The sequence below is a fragment of the Mytilus californianus genome, unplaced genomic scaffold (genome assembly GCF_021869535.1).
Source record: "Mytilus californianus isolate M0D057914Y unplaced genomic scaffold, xbMytCali1.0.p SCAF_90, whole genome shotgun sequence".
Taxonomy (NCBI): Eukaryota; Metazoa; Mollusca; class Bivalvia; order Mytilida; family Mytilidae; genus Mytilus; species Mytilus californianus.
The window spans coordinates 417,122-431,809 of record NW_026262746.1 but is presented as its reverse complement, the minus strand read 5'-3'; positions in this window follow the sequence as shown (position 1 = coordinate 431,809).

Here is a 14,688-nt window from a genome sequence, read left to right as displayed (position 1 = left end):
AGCCTCTCCTTGTAAAATGTTCACTTCCAAGCCGCCGTTCACCAGCGGCCGTCTGTCTCCTTTCTCGCACCATGTGTTTGCGAAGATCCGAATTCGCCTATCAAAATTTCTTCCCGAGGTAGGAGGCAAACACATTTTCCCTGCCTGTCAGACACGTGCGTTCCGTCAATGAACATTTCTTGCCGAGGTAGACGGCAGAACAACTTTTCACCTGCGTCGGAGACCCGCCTCCGCCTATGAAATTTTCTTACCAAGGTAGAAGTCGGACAAAAAAAATTTGCCCCTGCTTCGGAGACCCGGCCAATGAAATTTTCTTACTGAGGTAGTATCTTTTGTAGTTTCGGAGTCTTTATTAAATCTCAACAAGACCCGTGCTTCGATCGGATTGAATTTAAAAAATCGAACCCAATGGGGCAGTACTTTTTGACGACTAAGCCTGTGGTGAAGACCGCCAGTCTTTATCTCTTGTAGTTTCGGAGTCGGGAATAATGTCGGGGTTAAAGGCTTCACTCTTTTCAAAGTCATTTTTTTCCAAATCTCAACATGATCCTGTGCTCCGATCGATTTGAAATTAAAAAACCGACCCCAGAAGGACAGTACTTTTTGACGACATAGCCTGTGGTGAAGACCGCCAGTCTTTATCTTTTGTAGTTTCGGAGTCGGGGTTAATGTCGGGCTTAAAGGCTTCACACCTTTCAAAATCAATCTTTTCCAAATCTCAACATGATCCTGTGCTCCTATCGGATTGAAATTAAAAAAATCGACGCCAAAGGGGCAGTACTTTTTGACGACCAAGCCTATGGTGAAGACCGCAAGTCTCGGAGTTGGGGTTAATGTCGGAGTTAGGCTTCACTCTTTTTCAAAGACAATCTTCAGTGAGGTCGGAAAGTGCGGCCGTACACTTCAGTGATACCAATAAGTTTCCATCCTCTAGATCGCCTTTTCATCTTTTCGGAAGAGTTAACTTTAAGAAGATATCTCTGTTCAAATCCATTCTACACCTGTTTGAAGATTGAAGTCAAAGGCAGTTTTCATACTCTGTACTTAGAAATATTTTTGGAAATTTCTAACGCATGCGCAGTCAACAAAAGGTCAGACATGCACAGAAGTGAAAAAGGGCACCTCACTAGCCCTCGCCTAAGTCCACTATCATCGTCAAAGTAACTACCCTGACCTTAACCCTAACACTAACCCTTGACCCAAACTCTAACCCTAACCCTGACCCTAACCCCGACCCTGGCCCTGACCCTTACCCAAACCCTGACCCTAACCCTGACCCAAACCCTGACCCTAACCCTAACCCGAACCCGGACCCTAACCTAAACACTAACCCTAACCCAAACCCCAAATGTGTTAAAATCGTTGTTTTGAAGGCCCTACTTTATCTTGGAACGGGAAAGTCTAGGGGGTTAACCGATTGGATTTTCGTATTAAGTTTTTTCACGAACTTCTAAAAAATCACAGTTTTGGAGGGGTGGGGGGTCAGGTTGTGGTTTTTGGTACTTTTCAAAGTCGATCTTTTCAAAATCTCAACATGATCCTATGCTTCGATCTGCTTGAAATTGAAACAATCGACCCCATTAGGGGCAGTACTTTTCGACAATTAAGCCTATGGTGAAGACCACAAGTCTTTATCTTTTGTAGTTTCGGAGTTGGAGTTAATGTCGGGGTTCAGCTTAACTCTTTTGAAAGTCCAGCTTTATTAAATCTCAACATGATGCTGTGCTCCGATCGAATTGAAATTGAAAAATCGACCCCATATGGGGCAGTACTTTTTGACGAGCAAGCCTATGGTCTTTTGTAGTTTCGGAGTTGGGGTTAATGTCGGGGTTAGGCTTCACTCTTTTCAAAGACAATCTTCAGTGAGGTCGGAAAGTGCGGCCGTACACTTCAGTGCTACCAATAAGTTTCCATCCTCTAGATCGCCTTTTCATCTTTTCGGAACAGACATTAAGAAGATATCCCTATTCAAATCCATTCTACACCTGTTTGAAGATTGAAGTCAAAGGCACTTTTCATACTCTGTACTTATATTTTTGGAAATTTCTGATGCCCTAAACCCTAACCCTAACCCTAACCCTAACCATACACCCTAACCCTAACCCTAACCCTTACCCTTCCATTACCTAAGTATAACCCTTACTGTAAGTCAATAATTTCACGCATGCGCAGAAGTGGAAAAGTGCACACATGCGAAGAAGTGAAAAAGTGCACAAATATCGTCAAAGTCCCTAACCCTAACCCTAACAAAAATAATGTGAAGTTTTGTTAATTTTTCGCTACAATAAAAGGACATTATGCGAGATGAATTAAATAATGCAAAACTTTTTATAACACTTTTTACAACATTCATTTATTAAGTAATGATGTTTCTGGTTAGAGTCTTATTTGTCAGTATAGTAGAGTTAATTTCCATTTTTCATGGATACAGTATTGCGTTAGTCCAAATAATTATGACGTCGTCACAGCATTAATTTAAAATAGCCTTTCCAAACCGTCATAATCATGATAATTATTTGGACTAGTATTGTGAAAATAATTGTGATTTTTTTGGATCTCGTGCCATATAATTGAATAAACTTCAAGATTATATATACGTCACCAAAATACCTTACTGTTTGTGGTGTCCTGTGCTGTCGTGAATGGAAGATGTCCGTTTTTATTCTGCGGTTTATATGTTTTAATGTACTATTATATATTTATTTATGCGTTGCTCTGTGCTGAGTGATATTGCGTTTGTTTGTACTTTATTCTTGTCACGTAGTGTTGTCATTTTAGCGACATTTTTTAACATTGCCATATAAGTGGGAGGTTTGGCTAGCCATAAAACTAGGGGTTCAACCCAGCATTTGTTTCTCAAAATGTCCTGTTCCAAGTCAGGATTGTTGCAGTTGTTATCAAATAGTCCGTTTCTATGTATGTTGGCGTTTGTTTTTGTTGCACTTCAGTGTTTCTGTTTTCCGTTGATTTCCTCTTATAGCTGATGTGTTCCCCTCGGTTTTAGTTTGTAGCCCGGATTTGTTTTCTTTCTATCGATTTATACAACTGTTGCCTTTATTTGAAACATATTCGTATGAAGGATTTTTAACATCTAATTGATTCACGCAATAGTGGAAACCATACTTTGACCTACGGATATCAGTTTTTCGTACTCTTCGTCTTCCAATTAGGTTGCCGTAATCACCTGTCTTATTATTCCGCCACTGTGTTATATGTTAATGTATCCAAATTTCGTTCTATCTTCGAGCCAGTTCTTTACTCTTTACATCTATATATAATACCTTGTACTCAATCAAATGACCAAATAACCTTATATTCTATACAAATGCAACCACGTACTTTATAAATGTATTAGTGGGGGTATCAGATTTAACTATGATTCTCAGTTTAAACAAATGTATTGTCAAACAAAACAGAGAAAAACAATTATTTGCAATAGTTCGTTTGAAAATTGATGAAAAAATAATCGGTTTACCGCGATAAAAAGTCAAAAAAAAAAATATCATCCCCCTTTCATACAGTTAATACGATAAATAACTTACAAAGTCACTTCTATTTTTCATACACTGTAACTATCCATTAGTGTCTTGACTCGAGCAGTTACAGTAATATTTTTTTTGTAACTGGGTAATAATTTCTAAAGTTTATATCTATCATATGGCTAATTTATAATTCGAAATACAGCTCATTAATTAATCAGATATCAGAATGCGAGTTTTTATTATTGCGATACTTATTTAGTCGCATTATTCGCATTAATGAAAACCTCGCAATAATTTCTGAATTTACAGTATAATTAATGAGCTGTATTTCGAATTATAAATTAGCCATATGGCGTAATAAAACCTGAACGCATAAAAAAGATATCTCACTTTAGTGTGGTCGGTAAAAAAGGATGCAAATCGTGCAAATATTTGCAGAAAATGATATTTTGTTTGCGGTATATAAGTCATATAATACATATTATAATGTTTTTTTATTTTGTCGTATAACACAAATAATTTGATCAATCATCAGACCCCTCGATGTGTTATACGACAAGAAAAACCTGAAAATATGCATTATCTATAATAGAAAAAAAACCTTGACACTTATAAGGAACAAGCGATCAATAAATAATTTGTCATTGAATCAAACGTATTTGAAAGACTCTAGTTAATGATGGAACTTCACACTGAGAAGTTTTACTGTTTCTCAGTTACAAAGTGTGGCAATTTATATGGAATTTTGAAGGACATGTGAAGTTTCTGCGATCTATGTTTTTTCTCTTACAGGAATTAGATTGGACATAATATAGCAAGAACCATGGCTTGCGATGTATAAACAAATAATAAAAGCATATACAAACAAGCAAGGAGAACATTTTATTTCTTAATGAACAGTTCTCGTAATTAGTCATAGGGGATATACATAAAAGACCAATACAATAATATGTCAAAAAATTATAATACAGATACATGCTTTCTTCTATTCAAATTGGGGAACCTGTATTCAAAAAACACCTGCATTAAGAGACTACTTTTGACTTTTCCCTCGAGTGGTCCCTTATTACTGGTTGTCATCGGTAGTTAGATTTTGCTTTCGATTAATAACTTCCTGAATACAATGAACTACTTTATTCATGTTTTTGTAAACATTGTATTCAACTAATGACTTGAACTTATCAAAATCATTATTAGAATAGCCGAATTTCAGGGTGCTGTATGTAGGAAGTATATCAAAATTCTGTTGACTTAAACATAGTTTATCACCTAAAAAGAAAAGAAAAAAGTTCATCATTGGATAAGTTTGAAACAACAAATTACAAATATAGTCACAAGTCTGTTGTTCAGTGGTTAGCGTTTGTTGGTGTGGTTCATAGGTGTTTCTCGTTTCTTGTTCTGTATAAAGATTAGGCCGTTGGTTTACCTGTTTGAATTGTTTAACATTAGTCAAGTTGGTGCCATTTATAGTTTGCTGTTCGGTGTGAGCCAAGGCTCCGTTTTGAATGCCATACTTTAACCTATAATTATTAACTGTTTATATTTTGTGACTTGGATAGAGAGTTGTCTCATTGGCACTAGTACTACATTTTCCTTTTTATCAGAATTCAGCTTATGTTCAGTTTTTGTATTTAATTTTGAACATTGAAACTAAAGAAAGACAGACAAAACATAACTGTCGAATAGCAAACATATATGAACCAGGGTGTGTGGCATTCTATCAATGTATCTAATTCATAACGGGAAGAAATAAGATGATAAAGGATTGTTTAATGCATGGTTACGAAACCAAAAGAAAATGCTTCCATGCAAGCATAAACAAACGAATTATGCAAACTAACATGACAAAATTTCAATTGAATGTCAATAAAATGTTAACCTCATTCATTCTACTAAAGATGGTCTACGCTTAGACAGATATGACCATAGCCAGATTTGCACCAGGTTTTATATGCGTGGAGTTTTATTGCTCTGAATTTATGTAATTGTTGTTGGCCACCAATGTGTCTCATATAAACCAACTGCTCATGGATTGTTTGATTGGCATGGGGTTAAGGAAGTTATTTGATTGTTCCTTGTAACTTGATTCAACCTCCGCGAACGAGTCTTATATAGTCGAACTTGTTTCGCATATTTCATATAATGTATGGTATTGTTGATGATTTTGTAAAACTTTCCAAATGAATAACAAATACACTGGTTATTGATTTGTTTCTTAATCCAGTTTGTAAGATAATTGATTTTCCTCGGATAATTTAGCATTCTAATATGTGCAAAACATCTTAGTACGTACTGATTATTCTGTGTGCATTAACCAATAATAAATCACACAAAAAAAAGAAGATTCTTAAAACTAATTTCTTGTTTTAAATGAGACGTAGTTAATTTCCGAATTGATTAAAGCATTAAAATTATGTCACGTTACCAGAATAAATAGAAATATGTACAAAATAAATATAAAAAATATATACTTTCTCCACACATTGCTCGAAAGCTTTTGTTTATCATCACGAAATGCACGATAGTCGGAGTTTGTTTGTCCCCTTCAAAAACGTAAACTTCTTCATAGTTTCCTGTTTTCTTCTGTTGCTCATCTATCTCCTCTAGTTGACGAAGATCCGGGAAAGGAACATTCCTTCTATCGGCCCATTCTTGCGCCTTTTTCAATTCCTAAAAATTCAAATTGAAGCATGAATTTAGTTTTGATAAATGAAATTTACATTGCATGAGCAAACCCTAACACATACTCTATATCATTATTTCTTGCATGATGGACATTCACTTTTGAATCCTCCTGGACTTATAAAAAATCAAATATATCGGGCGTTTAATTGTATACACAAATTTTGCGTTTTGTCTACAAAATACTACGTTAATCACTTCCGATCGACTCAAGGAAAGGACAAGTAAAGTACGAAGTTATTGTTGCTTGCAATTAATAAAAGCGTTGAGTCAATATCGTTTATGTTCAAGTATATTTATTTCCGCAGTGTTTATAATTCATAAGTGTTTAATTCTTGAGGGTAAATGACTTCACGTCCGATTGAGATAGATATTAGTATGGTAAAGGCTTTTGCACCTGTCCTAAGTCAGAAATCTGATGTTCAGTAGTTGTCGTTTGTTGATGTGGTTCATAAGTGTTTCTCGTTTCTCGTTTTTTTATATAGAATAGACCGTTGGTATTCCCGTTTGAATGGTTTTACACTAGTAATTTTTGGGGCCCTTTATAGCTTGCTGTTCGGTGTGAGCCAAGGCTCCGTGTTGAAGACCGTACTTTGACCTATAATGGTTTATTTTTATAAATTTTGACTTGGATGGAGAGTTGTCTCATTGGCACTCATACCACATCTTTTTATATCTATTTACAGAAAGAGATGTGGGTATGATTCAAACAGAGAGAAACCATTGTACACAATACAACACTTAAAAAGATATATATATATAAATGAATTTGGTATTTAACAATATGGGAGTGTCTTTTTCAAATGTGAAACTTTTACCCTAACTCCTCTTATCGACTGCAAAATATTACCATGTTGCGCTATGGACATTTTTTGTATTACTAGATTTCATTGTTAAGTATGTGCTTTGTCTATATGCCATTTCGTTTTCTTTGTTGACATATTTGGTTTTTTTTTATAGGGATTATGATTATAACACAATGTTGACTGCTATACCCATGTTTTTGACATTTTTACTTTTTATGTCTGTTTGTTTTGTTCACACATTGTTGTCAATATAATGCAATTTTATGCGATTGTCATACAAGTGAGAGGTTTAGCTAGCTATAAAACCAGGTTTAATCTACCATTATCCACATCAGGAAATCCCCGTACCGAGTTAGGAATATGACCAATGTTTTCCGTGATGTGTTTGAGCTTTTGATGTTGCCATTTGATAAGGGGCTTTCCAATTTTGAATTTTCCCTGGAGTTCGGTATTTTTGTTATTTATCTTTTTTCATATAATATTAGATATATAAATATTTGTACAGTTAAAACGTGTTCATTGATTACAAATACCAATATGTATTCTGTTTATTTAAAATCCTATATCGATGTTGCAGTCAGGCGTATTACGAAGGATAAGTTTTCATAATATCTGAAAAAAATATGATTGCACCAATAGTGCAGTTGATTGTTTTAGTGGCATAAAATCAGAGTGCATGTATTACTTCTTTTTGTTTCAAGATTAACCAACAGTATGCTAATGAACCTGTTCCTAGATCGTGTGATATATCTTATTCAGACATCAATTTGATTTGTTAAGCACAATAAATGATCTATTAGTATTTCAATCAAAAGGTGGCAAATACAAAAGGCTAGTAGTAAAAGATTACGATAGTTACCCCAAACGGCCATTCCTTATCATCACCACGGTCGGAAAAATCAAATGAAAGGATAACATCTACCTTTCTAGCAGGGTGCAGTACCGTTGGATATGGTGAATTAAATGCAATTCCAGCATCAACTAGCATCATATCCTCTTTCTCTGAATCAACAATATGATCTGATTGATCTGCAATAGATAAAACAAATGTGTATCAAAGTTGCATGGCGGTTGTGATTCTGTTGTAAAAGACAAATTCCAAACACCAATTGTCAATTATTTTATCCTAGGTTTTTACATTATTATATATTCGTTGCTGAATAATGACAGTGACGGTTTTCCTGCTGACAGATATTAACAGTATATTATTAATAAAAAACCATTATTCTATCTTCGTTTTAAAATTTATTTATTTAATGCTTTCTGGTCACATAGTGTCAATAAAAGCAAGAATAGTGAAATAATTCATACTTGTGCTTTATTTTGTACAAACAATTTAGAATAAGCCATTATGAGCTACCAAAATAATAAAAAATAAATTAGTAATTGTGTAAGCTGTCAACATATTTGGTTGTTGCCCTGCCCGATAGTTAAAAAATATTTAAGGTTTAAATAGTAAATATCATTTATAACTGTCAATTTGATTATTTTTCGACTTTTCAGCCCAAAGTTATTACAACTGTTTTAAATATTTTTTGAAAAATTCAAAAGTCTTGAACAGCGGTATACTACTGTTGCCTTTATTTACAATTGATTAATGTGGTCAACGAGGAAAATCGGATAAATAATGATTAGTCAACCATAAATTGTCATCCATTATGTTGAAAAGACAAGCAATACATAATTTAACTGTACCCAATTTAAGAGTCTTTGAATTATTTTGCAATTTTTGAAATTCATTTAAAAAATCGGAACGGTATACTGGCATTGTGGTGAGATTAAATCGCACTCACGTTATTAAAATACGTAAAAACGAGCTGTGGCTTGATTACCAATTAGAAAACAATCCACAATAATGACGTAGATGAAAGCAAACATTGTTAAGCGTATAAACCCTCGAAATGACGAAATGCAAATTAATTCAAACGAGGAAGCCCACGCATTTCTGTTGAAAATAACAAATGAAAAACAATACAATAGGAAGGGTCCATTGATAACCACTAAATTACAGGTTCCTTCTACTTGTGACAAGCACATACATGGCGTGGTTAAACATACTAGCTCAACCCTCCTCAAAACATGGAACGGTAGTATAAGAGCACAACATAAATGGTCTGGATATTTACCACAATTTTGCATAGGAAATTACACAGACCACATTTTTATGACGACGTATGCTGTATATGTTTATAAACCTGAACAAGGAATTTTGTAAAGAATCAAAGTAATAATAACTTCTTTAAAAAGAAATATTTTCCAGCTTGTCATTGTCTTAACTTTCGATGAAATATGATAAAAAAACATAAAAGACTAATTTGAATTATTACCAAATCGAAGTTTCTCCTCTCACTAAAACTTATTTCCTTTTTAATCTTCAAGATTACCTTTGATGGCTGTTCATTAGTCATAAATCAATTAAGCGAAAATAAATCCGGGTCAGAAGCCAAAACCGAGGGAAATACATCGACTATAAGAGGAAAAAAACGGAATAACAGAAACACTGAACTGCTACAAAAACAAACGTCAACATACATAGAAACGAACTATTTGATAATAACTGCCATATTCCTGACTTGGTACAGGACATTTTAAGACAAAATGGTGGGTTGAACCTGGTTTTATGCTCATTCAAACTTTCCGCTTAAATGGCAATGTTAAACATACATCTAAAATGACAACATCACGTGACAGGAATACAATACAAATAAACGCAAGAACACTCAAGACAGAGAATGAATAATATAATAGTACACTACAACAAACCACAGAATAGCAAATGATACTTCCCATGAATCTACGACAGTACACCACAATAGAATTATGAACTTTGCGTCACATCAATGTATCAACGCCACAAAAAGTGACGTATTTTTGTGACGTTCATTTGATCACAGGTAAATTTTTAAAAATAGAATATAAAATAGGGATTGAGTTTGTAATCAGACATGACACAATATCATGGCCGACTTACAAAAGCATATCAAGGTAACACTACGACTATTAAAGATCCATTTTTTTTGATATATCGGATGTGTTCGAATGGTCTAGACTGCTGATCATGAGGCTTAGCGATTAGTGCTGTAGTGTATCAAAGGTGTGGGTTCAAATCTCGTTGTGGGGCAAGCATATGTCAACATAAAAATCTATTTCGGATAACAGATATCCTTCATCATTATAATTATGAATTTTTAAATCTATACAATTAAAACCGAACAACGGTTGTACAATTCTAGAATTACAAAAATGACGTAGGTTAGATATACAACAGACACTGCATAGATATGCTTCTAACACAAATAGTTATGCTTAATACCAAAATTTATGATAAAAGAGATGATTTTTTATTTTCTATTGTTAATCATCCAGTTTTAGACAGTGGCGTTCCCTTGTCACCATATTATGGTGTTTATATATCTCAACTTGCTCGATTCGCTCGTGTATGTAACAACGTATTTGATTTTAATGAAAGAAATTTCTGCATTACTGAAAAATTATAACACCAGGGTTTTCGATATCACAATCTAGTCAAAACATTTACTGAATTTTATCATTGGTACAAGGACATCATTCGCAAATATAAATCAACATGCAAACATCTTATACGTTCAGGTATTTCACGTCCAATGTTTTATATTAATATATTCTTTACAAAGCACAACCATGTAGACATTCACCTCAAAAGCTAACCAAACCTTTGAACAGACTCATACAGAAGGGATATAGTTACGATACTAGTGTCAGGTCAATGAAGATGGCATATTTTGGTATTATTATTGATGAACTCATCGGGTCTTTGCATCGGAAATAAACACATTTGTTCTAAAACCAGTTGTTGGCATGACACGGGTTATATTCTCATATATTTTATGATGGTATGATACTAAACCCCTAACCAGAGTGATTGTGCTTGATTTTCATATGATGAAGACATAATCTTTCAATCAGTTTAATTGAAATCTGGAGCTGACATGTTATTAACTGCTAGTAGTCCTTTTTTAATTTATGTATCATTGCCATTTTGCTTAGTTTCTTTTGTTACCTATTCTGACATCGGACTCGGACTTCTTTTAAACTGAGTTCTACTGTGCTTATTGCTGTGTGTTTGTTTATTTTAAATTGGCTAGAGGTATAGGGGGAGGGTTAAGTGCGCCTGTCACAAGTCAGGAGCCTCTGGCCTTCGTTAGTCTTGTATGCTTTTTAATTTTTGTTCATTTATATGTTTTGGAGTTTAGTATGACGTCCATTTTCACTGAACTAGTACAAATTTTTTTAGGGGCCAGCTGAAGCCCGCCTCCGGGTGCGAGATTTTCTGGTTGTATTGAAGACCCAATGGTGGCCTTAGGCTGTTTTTCTGCTCAATGTTCGGATTGTTGTCTCTTTAACATATTTCCCATTTCCATTCTCAATTTTATGTGCGATATAAACTAGTACATTTCTATAATTTCACAGGTGACGAAAGTTGAGTTATTACAACAAAGACTGCATAGAGATACATTCCCAAAGAGTAGGACTGACCGATTTGACCTGGTATAATACACAAATTTCAAGGTAATTTCTAAAGTAATTACAACAGAGGTTGAGTATTTTCACATTCTAAATAAACACCATATTGATAGTTCTAGTTTTTATAAAGGTTAAGTAATTTACCGCGGCTGCGTATTTATAGATATTGTTTGTACACTTTGTAGGTGTTTAAATAATTCATTTATTGTATACAGGTATCGTTACTCGTAACGATCCAGCGCCCTCGTAAGAAAGATCGTTGATTTATATCTAGACGTTTTATATATATGAATGCATGAGAATGTAAACATAACACGCTAATTTGTGTTATAGAAATAGTTGTTATATTTTATATATTCACGCTATATTTCGCTAACTAATTAGCTTTATCAGGCGCGTGATGCAATTCAGGTAAAAAATCGGATGCTGTTATGAACATCTTGCTTATCGTATTTGTCCTTGAACATGTTGAATGCTGATTGTTGCTATACTTATCGTACATGTACAATGAATGTTGACCGTTGCTTTTGTTAGACTTATATGGTGTTGCATTCTCCAGTTTCATTGGATATTACGATCACGTGTTTGAAAGCTTATTTTATGTATCCGAAGCCTTGTTTCTATTTTTAAGTATATTAAAGGTAAATATTAAAATCTTGCTAAATCTAGAAGCCGTTCCGGTCAGAAATTTCTAAACGTCATGACGTCATACATAACAACCATGGAGGAAGCACCGAAAAGAACATTTGCAAGTTTATCAGAATAAAGAAAATATCAATAATTTGATGTTATATTCAGACGCAAATAATACAAGAAATCCAACATATCAAGCTGTATCAAGAATATTCATATTTTAAATGACATGTTAAAAATCTTGCAAAATACAATTTTTAAATGCACAGAAAGAACATTGAAGTACATTTTCTTAATACATTATTTACATACGTAATATATAAATTCAGGACTTTCACTTAGTCAATACGTTACATATGGAACTGTTAGATTAAATTGATACTCTGACTTCGTCATCGGTCGATATAATCTGAACAGGTCCATATATATAGTATTGACCTCGTCAAAAGTTAATAATTGATAGATATTGTAAAACGTATGTTGAATTTGGGATTTCTTCTTCATAGATTCATAGAAATGGATGGTTTGTTGTTAATTTAAATAAAACATTCCCATAAAACTAAGATGGTAACGGAAAATGAGAGCTCTTAGGAAACCTGAATTGGTTTTATCATTTTAATTCATTGTATTATGAACTATTGAATTTTGATACATCAGATTAATATTTTAATGTTATATACATGATAGATATAGGAAGATGTGGTATGAATGCCAATGAGACAACTCTCCATCCAAGTCACAATGTATAAAAGTAAACCATTATAGGTCAAGGTACGGCCTTTAACACGGAGCATTGGCTCACACCGAACAGCAAGCTATAAAGGGCCCCAAAAAATTACTAGTGTAAAACCATTTAAACGGAAAAACCAACGGAGTAATCTATATAAAAACGAGAAACACGTATGAACTACACAGACGACAACTACTGTAATCAGATTCCTGACTTAGGACAGGTGCAAACATTTGCATCGGGATTAAACGCTTTAATGGTACCAAATCTTCTCCCTTTTCGGAAACAATAGTATAGCATCACAACATAGAAAAACACACTATAAAATATCAATTGGAAGGCTTAACTCAATCAAAAAACGTAAATTAACACACAACGAACGAATAAATTTGACCTGTGACACCTGAATGCAAATACACAGTTAATAAAAAATTACGAGAGATAAATAATTAAAGTCAAAAATGACTTCTTTATAGATAAAAATTAACGTGTGTGTGTCTCTATACATCCCGTTTGAAAAGAAAATACAAATTAAGTTATGTTTTAATTTGCTAATGACAAAATCGATATTAGTGCCAATGTAAACTATATTCAGAGATCTAATTACAACATTGGTACGATAACCCTTACTTATAAGTTTGTTTAAAGGTTCGATGAGTTTACAAGGATTACATAATAATTTCCGCGCTTTAAGTACAATATGTATGAATAAAAAAAATCATTTTACAATTTATTTTGTTTGTTTTGTTGTATAATTTGGTGACTTTACATATTATTGACAAAACTGCCTAGATGATCTCTTCCGAGCTTGTCTGCCTAACGCACGAGATGAAGGTTGCTATACATTTCATCCAGATTTAGTCATATTAAAGACTTTAACATTTGAATTTGCTGTTTCTACGATACGTACGCAATATTAATAAGTAAGTGCAAAGGCTGGTCAGTTCGACGTCACTATAAAGTGGTAATTTAGGTTGACAAATCTTCCTTTGGACTATTATTTTCTGAAGTGAAATGTTAAAGACCTGGCTCAGCGTGCCGGTCTAGTACAATTCAGGGTTTATATTCATGACACATTGATCTGTTCATCCTGATATGCATGTCATATTTGACACTGGGTATTAAACACCAATTTATTATTATCAGCATTATATCATTATTACTAATATTATTATTAATTGCAATAAACACCGCCTTTAAGTGTCTATAAATGATATTGAAACATATTGCTTCGAATACAGAGAAGTGTAACTCTTATGTGTTATAATTTAAGTCAACTATTTTGTAATTGATTTAGTGTTGCTTTTTGTTTGCAAAGGCAAAAAGTAAATAGCATTCTTATTTTTGAGAACACTCAATCAACGGTTATTTCTATATATGAGTTGACAATGTTAAATGCTGTAATTTTAACTTATTCTTTTAGTGTAAATAAATGGAAAGTGAAGATACTAATTTTGCCCTTCAGGAGCCCATTTACACATGTATAGGTAGGGAAAACGTTGACGCAACGAAGTTCTTTCATATGCAAATAGCATTCAAATTGTCACAATCTGGATTGGAGACAATCAGTTAGATAACAAAACAAGCAAATATACTATATTTAAATATCTAAGACTAACATGTCGCTTGTTATTTGGTAAACCAATTTGTGACGGTGACCGTAAAATTGTTGTAGTATCGATTTAAGTCATTTTCTTCTCATAATATGTTTGAGAAGGAGCACATCCTATGTTAATGAAGTCCGCAAAGTGTAAACATGCACGAGCGTAACGTATTAACTGAGATATGCAAACGCATACGACGGAGCAAATGGAATGGTACTGCAGAGAAATTGGAACGTGACAATTGGAAA